The 19,296-nt window shown below is 44.0% G+C and overlaps 1 pseudogene; it reads left to right on the forward strand.

Annotated features, from left to right (window-relative positions):
• The first annotated feature begins 3,237 nt into the window (after positions 1-3,237).
• LOC132637452 (putative receptor-like protein kinase At3g47110) lies at positions 3,238-18,768 on the forward strand (annotated as a pseudogene).
• Positions 18,769-19,296: the final 528 nt, after the last annotated feature.

The raw sequence follows: 19,296 nt of genomic DNA on the forward strand, positions 1-19,296 counted from the left end.
GTTTACATAAGATACTTAGCTTAGTCATCTTAGTCATAGAGTCGTTCCGGTAGTACGTATCATAGGCATATTCTCTTATCTAACATCATTGTTATCATTATCGTCATGGAAGTGCCCTCGTTAGAGGAGTCATAGTATTTATCATTTGGTAACGAAATCGGGATCAAAGGTTCCCTTTGGATTCACTTCAAGTAAGTCAAGCAAGACTGTAAGGAAAAATCCGAGAGTAGCGGGCCCACCTCGGGCCGGATGGGGTGACGTATATGATTTACATATATTACGTGTCATGTCATTACTTATGAGGGTCCTAGGGTAATCGGGTCCCACTTATGCAAGTTCTAAGGGTTTAAGAGGTCTTTCCATCATTTGCACACTTTCTAGTTCAATTCTATTGAACAAAAAGTGGAAAACTTTGGATGCGGATTCCGGGGGCTAGGGTTGTCCCCGAGGCTCGTACTCGACTTATTACATCTAAGACATGCCATAGAAAGAAGAGTGAAGCCTTACATACCTCTTTCCGCTCCTTTTGCTATTCCAAATTCACGTCTCAATCTCGTCAAAATCTGCAAATTGGTCATGTTTACCAAAACTCTTATTAGGGTACTTAGAGTTGAATTCTTAAGGAAACATTTGGCTACTGAAATTTCGGCAGCACTTCCCCTATAAATACTCCATCCCACCAAGTTCAACTTGGCTAATTTCAATCAACAACAATCCCGGGAATTCAAACCCGGCCAAAATATCAACCACAATTCCAACAACAACAATACTAACAACTTCAATATTCAATCAACTTACTACTTCTTCCAAAAACTTTCTAACTTTAATGAAAACAATAACAACCTCATAATCTATATTCCAACAACATCATACTAAATAAAATTAACTCATTCTCTTCCATTTTTTCACCATAACCACACGGCCAACACCAACATACACACTACAACTTCTCAAAATTCATTCAACTTCCATTTTCCACATATCATTCACAACAATAACAACCAAACACTAATTAAAATAATTGAAGCATGACTCCTACACATATATACATACATACGGCCATGTACTATATTTCTCTCCTTCATGAACTTCATCCATTTTAGCATACTACAACACATATAAACCATATATAACACATAAAACAAGATCAAAACTCACCTTTCTTCTTCAACTTCTCACTTGACTACAACTTGACAATTTGTATGATTTTGAATTTTTCTTGCTCCAACAACAACTCCACCTTGTTAATCACCCTTTACTTGGTAGAAAATGATTTTTGAATAATTTTTATCAATTTTTCCTTGGAAATTTGATCTTGGCCGAAATGGCCTTCAACTTTTCTCCTTCTCTTTCTTGTTCTTCAACTTCTTGAATATTCTAGAGGTTGTGTGATAAAGATGACTTAGTCATCTTATTTATTGACCAAATTTTATGTAATATGGGCTTGGGCCATAACCATGGCCGGTTGGGCCTCACAAATTTGGGCCTTATTATTTTTTTGATTTTTTTGGGCCAACTCGGTTTGGTCCCGAGTTGGGCCTAGCCCACTGACCTTTCGACCTTAAAACGTTCATATCTCCTTGTACCGACGTCACCTGGGCACCCACGACCTATGGTTGGAAAGCTAATTCAATTATCTACAACTTCTATATCTTGATACTTTTCCAAATTCCAAACTTATAATACCGTTTTTGCCCCTTGAAGTCAGATCACCCGAAAACGTTTTCTTAAAATATTCGTTTGGAGGACTTCCACTTTGATTTGGCCCAAGGGTCCTTCTTGAGTTGTGTTTAACTTCTCATATGTGATTCATATGAATTTTCAGATGTCCCAAAAAAATCTCGATGTGTGGGTCCCATCTCAGCAAATAATCTGACGTTCAAAAATACGGGATACAACAGTACTAAACTAACATTATATTTATAATTTATAGCCAACTCATGTGCCTTTAGTTGGTGGTCATAATTTAAACCCCAACTCTACACTAAGGGTCCGTTTGATCATGGATAGTTTACACTTTTTTTTCGAAATATTATTTTGAAAAACTATTTGGACATACAATTATTGTCGTTTTTCGAAATTCAACTTGAGTCTCAGAATTCAAAAAACCCCAAAAAGTTGTCTTCACTTCACTCCAAACCACTCACAAAAATCCAAAAACAACTCTAATTTGTATTCATGTCCAAAATAACTCCATTTTCCAAATACCATTTTCAACTTGAAAACAAATACTACTTTTTTCTAAATTTCACAATTCTTATGTCCGAATGTCCACAAGTTCTCCTTACTGATAATTAGGAGCCCGTTTGGATTGACTTATAAGTTGCTTATAAGCTGCTTTCAGCTTTTTTGAGTGTTTGGCTGACTAGCTTAAAGTCATTTTGTGCTTAAAATAAGCTCAAAAAAATAATTGAGCCCATTTGACTTAGCTTATCTAAAACAACTTATAAGCTGAAAACAGCCTATAAGCCAAAAAAAAAAAAAAAAAATTAGACTACCCAACTTATATTTTTTAGCTTATAAGCTGCAAATAACTTATAGGCATAAGCCCATCCAAACAGGCTCTAGATCTTGTGTCTTTTGGCTTCTAATTGTTTGTTCCACTTTACACCTCATTTATTTAATTTTCATTTATACAATGTTAGAGAGTAACATATAATTTTGGACGACCTCAATACTATCAATGAATTTTCTGACCGAAAAAAGGAAAGAACAAAAGTAAACTTCAGATAGTTTTCTCCATTTAAAAAATTATCATACAACTGCAATTCAGAAGGGGTATATATAGAGAAATAAAGAGTGGAAGAGACAATAATTAATCAATTATATGTTGAATTTGTGTATTATTTATTAGTTGGCCAATGTACAGTTTGGCAATTCGAATATTCGTATTTCATTTTTTTTTTGGGGTGTGGGGTCTTTACAAAAATGAATAGAGATAAATGAACCTCATGTGATCCTCTTGTACATGGACGATTCTGACATAACACAGACATGATCCGTTATAATTTGTAGAGGGTTATTTAACTAGTTCATTGAAATGAGTTTATATTCATATTTCTACGGCTGACCGAGTCCAGTGGAAATTTCAAAAATAGACTAGCATTGAATAGTCTTTCTTCTTTCATCCCTTCCATCCATCCATAAAGGTGGACAGGTGGTGTATTCTGTTATGTCTATGAGTGCAAATGGAGATTATTTTCCAACAAATAGATGTGAAAGGAGAGAATTTTTTTTTTATCTTGGTCCCTTCTCAAGGAATATATTGCTTATAAATGTCTAGAGTTCGTACACAACTTCTCATGTCACGTGTACAACTCCACTTCATAATTTCTTTCAACAAATTGAAGACATGGATTTCAAAAACCTTTTCTATTCTTACTTGGCCAGCTTAATAATAGTTTTTTCTGCCTGCCAAGGCAAATACTTCACTGCTGAGGCAATCCCTTTAAGTCTTGTTACTGATAAAGAGGCCCTGATTTCATTGAAGTCTCAGATAAATATGGAATCTTCTCATCCTCTGTCAAGTTGGGACGTGGACTCGTCCCCTTGTAATTGGACAGGGGCTGTCTGCAACGAAAATCCGGAACGCGTCACTGGGCTTGATCTTTCAGGCCTTGGACTTGAAGGTACCATAAGCCCTCATATTGGCAACCTCTCTTTACTTGCATCAATTCAACTGCAGAATAATCGACTGACAGGAACACTTCCTCACCAACTCAGCAATCTCATTCATCTTAGAGTTCTGAACGCGACCTTCAATAGCATTCAAGGGATCATACCACCTAACATAAGCCCGTGCAAGAATCTCATGAACCTTGATTTGATGCAAAATGAGATTTCAGGAACAATTCCTGTTTACCCCGAATTTGGTAACCAATTGAATTTATATGTGGGTATAGGATATGTGCTTGAGTCTCAATATGAATCACAAAGGGGTAATATGAATGCTTGCTTATAGACGAATGACAGGTGCAAATACCGGATATATGCACATGTAACAAGTCGATTGAAGAAATATAACGTAAATGACAAGATTTGCAATGGACCGAATCTGTATTTGGAGAGCGAGATTTGTATATATGTATTTTGTGTTACAAATGTTCTTGAAAGTAAAAAGATCAGCCAACCCCCTTGAGGGAGGAGGATATACCCTATTTATAGCAGTGAGCCCATGGGCCTCATACAATATGAATTAATAAAATAGCAATAAAAAGGACAGCCCCTGCACGGATTTGGTGGGATTAGACTGACGGCGCCGTCTGACACACGCATAGTTGGTAGCCGACCATGATGTGACACCACTGATGCGCTTCAGCAACGGTCATAACGGACCAACGGATACACGGGCAAACGGTTGTCCGCATCAACGGAGATGAACCCTCGGAAAGAGTCCCTGAACCATCGGTGGCATAGAGACCGGGCCAAATGGCGCCTCTGTTCAGCTTCGATTAGAGCGCTTATCCGGAAAGGTGTGATGTCCCTCGTGCGAACTCCCGGTCCTTTTCTTCCTCCGACCCATAGTTTCTCCGGATTGACTCATATCCGGTTTTTACCGTATACAGATAGCCCCCACACTTCCCGGGCCAACGATCCATCGGAGTAACGGGAAGTGAATGAATCATACAACCGACCGCCCGGATGGCCTATCCTTATCTCCTTATTTTGGCGGGAATAGTTGCCTCACGTCTTCCCCTTTGCCGGCCACGTGTCCTTCTCCGGATGGTCCGCCCCTGTCAACCGCCTTTTTCACGTCATTTCGGGTCGCTTCGCATTAATGATGGGACACGTGGCGATCTCCGATTGGCCATCCTTGATAACCGTTCCCCTCCTTATGCCTATATAAAGCCCCTCATTTCCTCATTTTTTCATTTTTACAATCTGCTCTTTCATTTCTTCTCTCCTCTGCGTTCTATCTTCATCCTTTCTACAGCGAATCTGTTGCCAAATATTCGCTTATTTTTACGTGAAAGGGGGATTAATTTCGTCACCATTCTCGCCAACTGCTTTCTGTTCCAGTTGCTCTTCAAATCACCATTTCCTTCGTTTCCTTTGCATTATTTTCCGAAATCCTCTTCCCTTCATTCCTTCAACATGTCCGAAACCACTTCTCCCGAAATTCCCTCGGTTTCATCCCCGGGGGCCGAGGCTGTGTCTCCGGCTAAACAAAAGAGTAACCTCGAGACTACGACCTCGGATATTATACCGGCCAAATTTAACTTCAATAAAGACCTTGAGGCGGAAAAGCCCTCTGCCGTCTCTGACCGGGGATACGACGTGAGGCGATATCCTTCCTCCATAACCGAGGATAAGCTTGACATGGTCCGGGCAGACTGTGGGTGGAACACACGCCCGGTAAGGGTTTTTGCACCCGGGCCGGACGAATCCATTACCGACTACCGGGAAGGGTTCTTGTACGTGTACACTTATCCCTTTACCCTCAAACTCGACCCCCCGATTGATCCGGTCATACTGGATATGTGCCGGACCTATGGCATGACTTTGGCACAGATCGGCCCAATCGTTTGGAGGGTCGCTGCTTGCCTCCGGCTGCTGGCCAACAGAGCTGAGAAGGAATTCTCACTGGGCCACCTAATATGCCTGTATTCTCCGAGAATATTCCGGGGCGGTGTCATAAAACTAACCAAGCGCAGCCGGAACCCGTTCTTCTCGAAGATGGCCGAAGACCGGGACAGGGGATGGCTGGAACGCTACGTCTGGGTAAAAACCGAGGACATAATCCCGGCCGCCCATCTACCTTTTCCGGAGAAATGGAACGACAAGCGTAAGTTCGATCCTTTGAGCTATCGTTCTTACTTGTTCAGCTGCTTTTGGTATTGTTTTCTCATTGCCCTTTCCTTATTTTTTGCAGCAAACGGATTTGTTGCCCCGGTTATTCGCAATCTGAGTGAATGGGTCACGACACTCCTCAGCCAGCTTCCCTATGAGGACCGAACATGGGCCCATTTGTCACGCGGTCGATGGATCGCTCAAAATCATGATAACGCTTGACTTTCCTTCGTTTTAGCTGCATCTTTAGCCATTCGTGGTCATCAGTTTTCTCAATCCTGTCTATGTCTTTGTCGTTCAGGTTTGCCGAAGGGCTCGGTGGCATCCAGATCGGAGTCGGGGTCGCTTCCCCTGCACCGGCATCCGCGTTTGACACGGCGGGTTCCTCCCGTGTTCTTGCCGAAGCTGCCAAAAGGAAACGGCCCTCCGAAAAGGGGCAACCGTCCAAACGGAAGAAGGCAAGAAGTGTTTCCCGGCCCCCGGGAGAAGAAGCGGAGCCCGACATCATAGTTCGGAGGGTCGACCTGGCTCCGTCAACGGCTCCAGTACCCAAAGAGACTGCCTCCGTTCCGCCTTTGCCTTCTATCAACAAAGGTCTTTTGATTCCCGTTCTTCCTTCAGGTGCGGAAGAAATCCTTTCCCCGGCTCCTCTTCGGTCGGTTGACTTTGTCGACATTTCATGTGAAACTTCTTCGGAAGATACTCCCCTGCAGGGGAGAAAGGGACCGGGGGAAACGGCTGTCACTGCAGCTGATCAAAGGACTGTCCCAGTTCCGGGGACCGAAGCCCCCATTCACGCTCATCCGTCTCCCGACCATGAACCTGTTTCTACTGCGGAGCCCCCGGTCTTTGCCAGAAACATTGAGTCCACGCCAAGTTCATCTACCCCGGCTCCGAGGGTTGAAGATTTTGAAGATATGTTTTCAACCACTCCTCCTGCTACCGGTGAAGCTGCGGGTTTCGGCCATCTTCTAATTCCTCGGGTCACGAGGTTGGCTACCCGACAGTCAGAATCTGGTTCTAGAGATAACCTGGTGACCATCTTCCCAGCCCCGAGCGTAGAACCAAGAAGAACCAGATCGACCGTAATCACCGTCCCCGAGGATTGCGGCTTTCTATCGCGCCCGGTGGGAGTAGCAAGCTATTTGCGGCCTCTTGTCTCCGACTCGGACAAGCGTAAAATGACCGAGGTCACCTGGCAGTGCCTTATGAACGAAGGCATGCACGCGGGCAACCGGGTAAGACCCTCAGCCACCCTTGTATATCGGTAGACTTTATGCTCACTTTGTTTGATTCTTCATGTTTGTTTTTCTTACAGAGTGTGGTACTGGTCAACGAGGCCTTCATCCGTGCCCAACACGAGATGGACGATCTTCGAGGCCAACTAGATGCCCAAGGCCGAGAAACGGAGAAATATAAGCATCTTCTCTGAGAGAAAGAGAAAGAGTTGGGTCGGGCGGCTGTCCTTACCAACCTTCGTCCCGAGTTCGATGCAGCCAAGGATGAAAATCGTCGCTTGAAGAGTGAATTGGCCGCCATGACCGATCATAATCGAAGCCTCGAGGCTGAGAAGATTGGCCTTAGCCGAGACAAAGCCCAATTTTCGTCGAGGCTGGACGAGCTGGAGACCACCGTATCCCAACTCCGGGGGGAACTGGATTTGGTGAAGGCCGATGCAACGGGCCTAGCCGAGAGGAACCGGCTACTGGAATCCAACACCGCTCTGTACAAAGAACGCATGAGAGTTTTCGAACAGAAAGCCGTGGAGCGGTCTCGGATATGTGAGGGCTTAAAAGCCGAGCTGGAGGAGGCGGTGAGCGCCAACGATGTTCTTAAGGCCGAGCTAGAAGCTGCTGCTAACATGCGGAATATTGTTGTGGCAAACCGGGCCCAGATGGAGGCTAAGTTGGCTAAAGTCGAGGCTGATTTGGAAGAAGCCTGGAAAGGCGTGGAGGCGGCCGAGGCTCATACTGCCATTGTCGCCGAGTATGAGAAGTGGAAGTCTCGGCGGCTCACCCTCGAAGAAGCCGAGAACGGATTCTCCGATCTTCTGGCCCTGATAAACCAGGCCAAAGAGATGGAGGAGGAGGCAAACCATGCCCTCAGGTCCGACTCAGATGATTCCGAACGAACCGAGTTCGATCATTCTGCCTCCAGTCATCTAGCATAGGATTTTTACTTGGCTTTTGCTTTTTGCCTTTGTAGGCCTTTTGACTTTGATGTAAAAGTGTTGTTTGTAAAAGTATCTTTTGTATATATGAAAGTTGCACTCTTCTTGTTTCTTCATTTGAGTGCTTTTTTTTATTTTGCCTTGAATTATTGGTTCGTTTTTCGGACAAGATGATCCGTAGTCATTGATTAATTCTGCCCGTAGGACTTACCAAATGTTTTGTGACTTCGAATCTTTCCGTGCCCATGATAGGCGCTTCTTTAGGATCGGCATTTTCCGTGCCGGTTCGCAATGACCTCGTTGGCCTTGTCGGATTTCGACCATAGTGCCCGGTGTAGGGCGTATAAATTGAATAATGCCAAAATACGACCATTGCAATGGTTTCTGTATTGCAAGTGTTTGTACATATGAGAATTTTCATTTCTTGTATCTTTGCCGTAGCAAACACTAAATGGGACACGATTCATTATGATCGTTTGGTCCTTACATCGAAGGCGATGGCCGGTGGCCAGCCTTTGTTTTTGCCGTGGCAAATGCTGAGCTTTTCTTGTATCTTTGCCGTAGTAAACACTAAATGGGACACGATTCATTATGATCGTTTGGTCCTTACATCGAAGGCGATGGCCGATGGCCAGCCTTTGTTTTTGCCGTGGAAAATGCTGAGCTTCTTTGTTTCTCTTTATCGTGGCATGCTTCGATGTGGGTACTGTGCCCCCTAACACTGATCTGAGCTTCGAGTTCGGGTGAGTGTTATCAAGCCCCCACTCGGAATGTGTGACCTCGGGTGTCCGAGTGCTGGCCCTTTATCTTTGTTGCGTAGCACGTTGTACTTGTTGCCTCATTAAAAACCTCGTCGGAAAACCCATTTTGGGACAAAACCGCACTAAGGAAAAGAGTGCAACACGTGCTTTCAGTCCTAAATTCTAATTTTATGCTATCCTTGATTTCCTGCAAAAGAAAAGTACGGTTAACAAAAAGTGTATGGGAAGATCATACCTTAGTAGTAGTATCTTTTTAGATGGGCTATGTTCCAGTTGTTGCGCAGGCATTGCCCATCCATGGACTCCAGCTGGTATGATCCTTTGCCCGTCACACCGGTTACCTTATACGGTCCTTCCCAGTTCGGTCCTAGCTTTCCCTCGTTGGGGTTCTTTATATGTAAGGTGAATTTTCGAAGCACCAAGTCCCCAACTCGAAAATGCCGAAAGTTGGCTCTCCGATTGTAGTATCTTTCCATCCTCTGTTTTTGGGCCGCAATTCGGACCAATACGTTTTCACGCATCTCATCTGTGAGGTCGAGTCTTACGGCCATGGCCTCCCCGTTTAATTCCTCGGTAGCATACCTGAACCGGAGGGTCGGTTCGCCAACTTCAATGGGGATAAGGGCTTCGGCCCTGTATACCAATGAGAAAGGGGTCTCGCCCGTGCTAGACTTGGTCGTGGTTCGGTAAGCCCATAGTACTTCCGGTAATACTTCCCTCCAATGGTGCTTCTAGCCTTTTCCTTAGGTTTTGGATTATTGTTTTGTTTGTGGATTCTGCTTGTCCGTTTGCACATGGGTGATATGGGGTCGACACAATTTTCTTGATCTTCAATCCCTCGAGAAAACTGTTGACCTTGCTACCCACGAATTGAGGACCATTATCACAAGTTATCTCGGCGAGAATGCCAAAACGGCAGACAATGTGATCCCATATGAAGTCGATAACCTCCTTTTCTCTGATTTTTTCAAAGGCCTGTGCTTCAACCCACTTAGAAAAATAGTCAGTCATGAATAAGATAAAACGTGCCTTACCTGGTGCCTAGGGTAACGGACCCATGATGTCCATTCCCCACTTCATGAACGGCCATGGTGAGACCACCGAATGCAGCAACTCCCCGGGCTGGTGCACCATTGGGGCATGTCTCTGACACCCATCACATTTTCGGACAAAGTTTCTTGTGTCTCCGTCCATCTGATTCCAGTAATATCCGGCCCTGATAAGCTTTCGGACAAGAGCTTCTGCGCCAGAGTGATTGCCACAGGTTCCTCCATGTACTTCCCTCATCACATACTCCGTTTCCCCGGGGCCTAAGCATTTAGCCAAGGGTCCGTGGAAGGAGCGTCGGTATAATTGGCCGTCCACTAAGCAAAAACGGGCAGCCTTGGTTCGTAACGAACACGACTCTTTCGGGTCACTTGGGAGCTTATCATCGCGCAAGTAGTCAATGTATTTGTTGCGCCAATCCCAAGTCAAACCTGTTGAGTATATTTCGGCGTGTCCGCTTTCTATGGCCGTTTTTTATAGTAGCACCGTTGACCCGGGGTTGACTTCGTCCCCTTCGACCGCGGACCCCAAATTTGTTAATGCATCGGCCTCGCTGTTCTGTTCTCTAGGTATGTGCTGCATGGTCCATTTTTTAAATTGGTGGAGCACCACTTGGGTTTTTTCGAGGTACCTCTGCATCCGTTCGTCCTTGACTTCGAACGTGCCATTCACCTGGTTTGCGACCAAAAGCGAGTCGCACTTTCCCTCGATAGTTTCTGCCCCCATGTTTCGAGCCAATTCCAAACCTGCAATCATAGCCTCATACTCGGCTTCATTGTTAGTCAATTTGGTAGTTTTGACGGACTGTCGAATGACATCCCCGGCCGGAGCCCTAACGACAATACCAAGCCCGGAACCATTAAGGTTCGAGGCCCCGTCCGGATACAGAGACCAAATGCCTGTGGCCTTCCCCGAGGTCAGTAGGAATTCTTTTTCGACCTCGTTGACCATAGCTGGGGCAAAATCTGCCACAAAATCGGCCAAGATTTGGGATTTGGTGGCAGCTCGAGGTCTGTATTCGAGGTCGTAACCGCTAATCTCTACAGCCCACTTTGTTAGCCTACCCGACAACTCGGGTTTCTGCATGATGTTTTTCAAAGGATAAGTAGTTACTACACATATGGGATGGCTTTGAAAATAAGGTTTAAGTTTTCTGGAGGCACTCACCAGCGCTAACGCCAACTTTTCCAAATGGGGGTAACGGGTCTCCGCGTCCCCCAATGTTCTACTTACATAATAGATAGGGAATTGTGTACTTGATTCCTCTCGGACCAAAACGCCGCTTACCGCCACTTTGGAGACAGCCAGGTACAGGAATAGTGTTTCGCCCGCCTTCGGTGTGTGCAGTAGCGGGGGGCTAGACAAGTATTTCTTCAAATCCTATAGAGCTTCTTGGCACTCTGGTGTCCAAACAAAATCGTTCTTCTTCCTGAGCAAATAGAAGAACCGGTGACTCCTGTCCGAGGATCTTGATATGAAGCGACTTAGTTCAGCGATTCTCCCGGTGAGTTTCTGAACCCCTTTTATGTTGTTCACCACCTCGATATCCTCGATGGCCTTGATCTTGTTCGGGTTGATTTCGATCCCTCGGTTTGACACCATGAAACCCAGGAATCTGCCGGATCTTACTACGAAGGCACACTTCTCCGGGTTGAGCTTCATGTTGTACTTGCGAAGCACATCAAAGGTTTCCTGCAAATGCTTTAAATGGTCCTCTGTTTCCAGGGACTTAACAACCATATCGTCAACATAAACTTCCATTGTTTTCCTTATTTGTTCTTCGAACATTCCATTAACTAGGCGTTGGTAAGTTGCACCGGCATTTTTTAATCCGAAAGGCATGACATTATAACAGTAGGTCCCGTATCGGGTGATGAAGGATGTTTTTTCTTGATCCTCCGAGTGCATCCGGATCTGGTTATACCCGGAGTAAGCGTCGAGAAAACTCAACATCTCATGTCCGGCCGTTGCATCGATCATTCTATCGATGTGAGGCAAAAGGAAACGAGTCCTCGGGCATGCCTTGTTTAAATCTTTGAAATAAACACACATTCGAAATTTGTTACCTTTTTTGGGCACTACCACAACGTTAGCCAGCCACTCCGGGTATTTCACTTCCCGGATGGAGCCTATTTTCAAAAGTTTTGTTACCTCGTCCTTCACGAATGCGTGTTTAGCCTCCGCCATGGGCCTTCGTTTTTGCTTCACCGGGGTAAACTTCCCGTCCAAGCTGAGCTTGTGAGTTGCTGTTTCTGGTGATATACCTGTCATATCTATATGCGACCATGCAAAGCAATCGGCGTTAGTACGGAGAAACTCAATTAATTGGCGCCTGAGCTCCGGGGTGAGCCCCGTGCCCAGGTATACCTTTCTGTCCAGAAGATATTCGAACAGGATGACCTGCTCCAGTTCCTCCACAGCTGACTTGGTCGCATCCGAGTCATCTGGCATGACGAACGATCTGGGTACCTCGTAATCTTCCTCTTCATGTACCGGGTTCAACCCGGCGCACTTTGATTGCTATTTGGGAATTTTTCCTCCGATTGCATCTTTCTCTTCCGGCTCCTTGGGCCGAGGTGCCACTTCCTCAACTGCGAACATTCCCCTTGCTGCGGGCTGCTCGCCTCGGATGGTTTTCACCCTCTCCGGCGTGGGGAACTTCAATAGCTGATGTAGTGTCGAAGGCACTGCCCTCATGCTATGTATCCAAGGTCTGCCCAGTAGTGCATTATATTTCATGTCCCCCTCGATCACGTAGAACATCGTTTGCTGAAGGGCGCCACCCACATTTACGGGCAGTGAGATCTCCCCCTTCGTGGTTTCACTTGCCATATTGAACCCGCTTAATACTCGGGCCACTGGTACGATCTGACCGAGCAGTACCAGCTGTTCAACCACTCTCCATCGGATGATGTTGGCCGAGCTACCTGGGTCAACCAAAATACGTTTGACCTTAGTTTTAAAGACAAGTACAGAAATTACCAATGCATCATTGTACGGTTGGATGATGCCCTCCACGTCTTCGTCATTAAAGAAAATAGATCCCTCGGTCGAATGATCTCGAGTGCGCTTTTCACGAACAATAGGAATCTTCGTCCGCTTTATTACCGGCCCTCGAGGGGTGTCAATGCCCCCCACTATCATGTTGATCGTATGTTGGGGTTCGACAGGTTCGGGCTTTTGATAAGATTCTCTTTCCTTATAATGATTTTTGGCCCGCTCGTTCAGCAGATCTCGGAGGTGACCATTTCTCAATAACCGGGCTACCTCCTCTATCAATTGGCAGCAATCTTCGGTTCTATGACCGTGGGTTCCGTGATATGCACACACTACGCTCGAATCCCGCTGACCCGGGTCCGACCTCAATGGTTTAGGCCATCTTACATCGGGGACACGTCCAATAGCCGAGACAAGCCCCGAAGTACTAACGTTGAAGTTGTACTCCGAAATTTTTGGCGGAACTTTATTACTGGCGGAACTTCCGGCATCGCTCCTAAACGAGAGTCCCCGACTATTCGACGGGCGTTCAACCCGCTTGCTGCCCCGTCCAGAGAAATGGCTCGGACTCTCGATTAATTTTTCCGACCTGAAATTTTGTCTCTCCGAATGGGGATATGGCCGAAACCTCTCTTTTGATGATTCGGACTTCGTTTCGTATCCCTTCCTTGGTGCCTCGAAACCTCTATTTACTTTGATCCTTACCGGTGGGAGCTCGAATTGATCGTCCTCCACCCGAATCTTCGATTCATACCGATTGTGGACGTCGGCCCATGTTACGGCCTCGTATTCTAGCAAACTTTCTTTCAATTTGGCCGAAGCCACCGAACTTAGCATGTTGAGTCCCTTTGTGAAAGCCTGCGCGGCCCACTCTTCTGGCACCGGGGGGAGTTCCATCCGTTCTCTCTGGAACCGGGTGACGAACTCCCGCAATAGCTCGTCGTCCCTTTGGGTTATCCGGAAAATATCAGCCTTACGGGCCTGCACCTTTATGGCACCGGCATGGGCTTTTACGAAGACGTCGGCGAACATTTCAAAAGAAGTGATCGAATGCTCGGGTAGATGGTCGTACCACGTCAATGCCCCCTTCGGTAGAGTCTCTCCAAAATTTTTCAACAATACCGACTCTATCTCATGTTCTTCCATATCATTGCCCTTTATAGCACAGGTGTATGAAGTCACGTGCTCATGCGGGTCCGTGGTGCCGTCGTATTTCTGAATATCCGGCATCTTAAATCTCTTCGGGATCAACTTGGGGGCCGCACTCGGAGGAAAAGGTCTTTGAATATACCTTTTTGAGTTTGGCCCTTTTAGCAAAGGTGGAGCCCCCGATATTTGATCCACCCGAGAGTTGTACGTCTCGACCCTCTTTTCAGTGGAATCCACTCGCTTCGCCAAAGTTTCGAGCATCTTTAGAACCTCAGTGGAGGAACCGGCTCCAGAATCATTACTCTCGACCGTCCGTGGCTCGTCCCTTCCGATTTCCACTGTACCCTTAGCCTTTTCCGGCCCAGCTTCCCCTTGTCCACTCTGCAACCGGGCAATCGCCATTCCTTGCTCGGCAATTGCTGTTCTTTGTTCCTGCAACATCTCAAAAATCAAACGCAAATTAATGCCATCATTCGGTGCCTCCGGTTCTCTCTGGCTTTGGGTCCGAGACAATGTAACGGAGTTATGAGTTCTTAGAGGATCAGTGGCCGGTAGGGCGGCATTCTCTTGATCCACGGTGTTTTGTCGATTGAGGCCCTCCCTCGAGTCAATGCGGTTCGGGTTAGCAGGATTTGGTAGTCCCCGTGGTTCGCTTCCCTCATTTTCTGCCATAATTTCGGTGTTATTAACGTGACCAGATTGTCCGACGTCAGCCATCGGTCCGTTTCTGACGAGACGAACGGGGGGTGGAAGCGTTACGATTTAGATGGATACGATAAAAATCAAGACTGAGAACTATTATCCTAGCCCCACGGTGGGCGCCAAACTGTTTACCCCGAATTTGGTAACCAATTGAATTTATATGTGGGTATAGGATATGTGCTTGAGTCTCAATATGAATCACAAAGGGGTAATATGAATGCTTGCTTATAGACGAATGACAGGTGCAAATACCGGATATATGCACATGTAACGAGTCGATTGAAGAAATATAACGTAAATGACAAGATTTGCAATGGACCGAATCTGTATTTGGAGAGCGAGATTTGTATATATGTATTTTGTGTTACAAATGTTCTTGAAAGTAAAAAGATCAGCCAACCTCCTTGAGGGAGGAGGATATACCCTATTTATAGCAGTGAGCCCATGGGCCTCATACAATATGAATTAATAAAATAGCAATAAAAAGGACAGCCCCTGCACGGATTTGGTGGGATTAGACTGACGGCGCCGTCTGACACACGCATAGTTGGTAGCCGACCATGATGTGACACCACTGATGCGCTTCAGCAACGGTCATAACGGACCAACGGATACACGGGCAAACGGCTGTCCGGATCAACGGAGATGAACCCTCGGAAAGGGTCCCTGAACCATCGGTGGCATAGAGACCGGGCCAAATGGCGCCTCTGTTCAGCTTCGATTAAAGCGCTTATCCGGAAAGGTGTGATGCCCCTCGTGCGAACTCCCGGTCCTTTTCTTCCTCCGACCCATAGTTTCTCCGGATTGACTCATATCCGGTTTTTACCGTATACAATTCCTCCGGAGATTAGCCAGCTCCAATGACTCCAAGGTTTGAACTTGGCAGGAAACCATATTTCAGGCATCATCCCATCCTCCATATCCAACATTTCTTCCCTCATCATTTTAAACCTTGGCACCAACATCTTAGGTGGTCCTATTCCGAGTGACTTGGATAAACTTAGAAAACTGAAAGAACTTGACCTTACTATCAACAATCTCGCTGGTTTAGTCCCTCCGCCTATCTACAACATGTCCTCGCTAGTGTCCTTAGCATTAGCTTCCAACAATCTGTGGGGTGACTTGCCTAGCGATGTAGGATTAACACTCCCAAATCTTCACGCCTTCCATTTTTGTTTTAACAAGTTCACTGGTACAATTCCAGGATCATTGCATAACCTCACAAAAATTCAGGTCATTCGCATGGCACATAACCATTTACATGGACATGTGCCACCAGGACTGGGAAACCTACCGGAACTGCTGATGTATAACATTGGGTTCAACAGAATTGTAAGTTCAGGTGATGATGGCCTCAATTTTCTCCAATCCTTGACGAATAGCATCAAATTAATTTTTCTGGCTATTGATTACAATCTTCTAGAGGGTGTTATTCCTGAGACTATTGGCAACCTTTCCAAGGCTCTCTCAAAGTTGTACATGGCTGGAAATCCTATTTATGGCAGCATTCCCTCTTCCATTGGTCAACTAAGTGGCTTAACCTTGCTTAACATAAGTTACACTTCAGTTTCTGGTGAAATACCACCAGAAATAAGCCAGTTGAAGGAACTACAGTTGTTGGCATTGGCTGGAAATAAGTTGTCTGGTAGTATCCCATACTCTTTGGGTAATCTCAGAGCACTAAATAAGATCGATCTGTCAGAAAATGAGCTTATAGGAAGTATACCAGCTAATTTCAACAACTTCCAAAATTTGCTTTCCATGGATATGTCAAAGAATAAGCTCAACGGAAGCATACCAAAGCAACTCCTTAATCTGCCCAGCTTAAGTGCTTTTCTTAACCTTTCTCATAACCTTTTGTCTGGTCCTTTGCCTGAAGAAGTTGATTCTCTAGAAAGTGTGGTCACAATCAATCTCTCTTACAATCGTCTGTCTAGTCAAATCCCAAACTCAATTCATAATTGTAAGAGCTTAGAGCAACTGTTACTTTCCCACAACATGTTTTCAGGCCAAATACCAAGCACTCTAGGGTTAGTGAAAGGTTTAGAAACTCTTGACCTCTCCTCAAACCAGCTATCTGGTTCAATTCCATTTGATCTGCAGAAATTGCAAGCATTACAGCTCCTGAATCTCTCTTTCAATAACTTGGACGGAGAAGTTCCGATGAATGGGGTCTTTGCAAATTCCTCAAGAGTTCACTTGGAAGGCAATAAAGAGCTTTGCTTGCAGTACGTAGCATGTAAGCATACCAGCACTTCTCATAGAAGAAGATTGTTCTTCATCTTTATCATTGTAGCGGTGACGACAATCTTGGCTGTGCTTCTAGTAGTTGGCTTAGTCTTCCTATACATCAAGAAGAAAAAAGCAAAAGTACTGAACTTCTCCGCTAAACCCTTTAGCTGGGAGCATCAAATGATTTCGTATGGTGAGCTTCGTCAAGAAACATCAAATTTCAACGAAGAAAATCGAATTGGTATTGGGAGTTTTGGATGTGTTTACAGAGGGTACATAAAAGAAGGGATAGCAGTTGCAGTTAAAGTCATTGATACTGGAATAAGAGGATCTTGGAAGAGCTTCATGACTGAATGTGCAGCTTTGAAGCATCTGAGGCATAGGAATCTTGTAAAGCTTATCATCATGTGCTCAAGTTTTGATTTTCAGAATAGAGAATTTTTGGCACTGATTTATGAATTCATGAGCAAAGGGAGTTTACAGGATTGGCTCACTGGGAAAAGGAAATCTTCAAACGGAGGGGGCTTGGATATTTTCCAAAGACTTAACATTGCAATTGATGTTGCACAAGCAATATGTTATTTGCACCATGAAAGTGAGACACCAGTTGTGCATTGTGATTTGAAGCCTGGCAACATTCTTTTAGATGCTGACATGACAGCAAAAATTGGTGACTTTGGCATTGCCAAATTGATGATGGAAACAAATGGTGACACCATAACTTCCATCAGCTCCTCACATGCACTTAAAGGTTCCATCGGCTACATACCTCCAGGTCTGTGCTCCTTTTATTATGAGTTTATATTTACATAAAAAATTTCACATATACCAGTCTGGTTATACATTTTTAGAGTTAATTAATTATTTACATGTTTATTCAAGAAAAGAAAATAACTTAACAAAGTCACTTTCGGTTTTTTTTAAATGACCAGAAAGTCGCTCAACTATTAATAACTTTATCTCTTATAGAATAATTCTAGCCTTTGAGTTACTAAGCTCACCTACTTTGCGTAGATTGGCATCTTAAATCTCATTTTAATGACAAACCCCATTAGAAGAACTCATACAAGACAAAAAATGAACCAATAAAGGCTGGACCTAGTAAGAAAGAAATAAACCAACCAAAAATGGAGTAGGTTTTAAATAAAACTGGATAGATGTTATGTACACTAATTGTAAAGAAAATTTCTACAATCAATGAAGTTTGACCTGTAATAGTAGGTTAATTACTATTATCACCAAGTTACCAAAGAAAAATTAATCATATAAATTTATTTGTGAATACTAAACTTAAACTCATAAAAACCAAGTATACCAGTAACTATATGTAGTAAATCAAGTCAAGTTGTGGGTAACTAATTTCTCATGTTCCTTTTTTCTTTTCTTTTTTTCTTTACTTTTTTTCTTTTTTTCTTTTTTTGTTTTAACATTTTCCACATTTTTTCTAATTTTTCATGATCAGTGATAGAGTAAATAATCTGGCTTCTATTATCGTGATAATTATTTTTGTTCTCTCACATAATTAATTTTCAAAATGTTGCTGTAGAATATGGGTTGGGAGAAAAGGTTACTATTGCTGGAGATGTCTATAGTTATGGAATTCTTTTACTAGAACTCCTTACTGGAAAGAGCCCAATTAATGACAGCCTCAAAGCAGGATTGAGCTTAAAGAATTGGGTGGAAATGTCTTTTCCTGACAAAATAGAAGAAGTGTTGGACAGAGAGCTTCTCTCCTCTATGAACAATGTTGGCCAGGAAGATCATTTTGTTAACACAGGTATTCAAGTTGACTGTTTGATCTCTATTATTGAGGTTGGTCTATCTTGCGCTGTTGAATCTCCAAGTGAACGGATAACCATAAAGAATGCTCTTGACAAATTGAGAAGTGCGAAAGAAATTCTTCTCAAGTCCACTATTTGAATTTTATGTGCAGTAAAATATTTCTTATTTTGCTTACTAAAATATCGTATGTGTAACTTTTAGTTTGAATAAAACTACCTTTAGAGGTATTAGTACTGTAATAATAAAAAACTTCGAGCTATATGCTTCTAGCATTTATTACCGCCCACTCATTTTGCATATTTGTGTTTCAATTTGAGTTTTGCAAATGTTTATATGTTGATATAGCTATTTGTATCTTGCGAGTATAGTTTGGATTGGGACCCATAATGGAGTGAATTAGGTTAGCTTGAACTACCTAAAGCTTAAATTTATCCATTAAGTAATCGTCAAGGAATGGGAACGTTCGCTAGCTTTGAATTCTTCCATTTTCTCTTTCTTCAAAGAAGAAGAAAACTAGCCTATTGAATTGGTAACTAATTAGATTATAAAGAAAACAAAAAACCCAATGAAAAGATGTATGAACTGTACTTCAATCCACACTGACCCAATAGACTTTTCACAAGCGGCCTTACTACTGGTTTGAATGGTCGCTACATGATGCGATAT

The sequence above is a fragment of the Lycium barbarum genome, chromosome 4 (assembly GCF_019175385.1).
Source record: "Lycium barbarum isolate Lr01 chromosome 4, ASM1917538v2, whole genome shotgun sequence".
Taxonomy (NCBI): Eukaryota; Viridiplantae; Streptophyta; class Magnoliopsida; order Solanales; family Solanaceae; genus Lycium; species Lycium barbarum.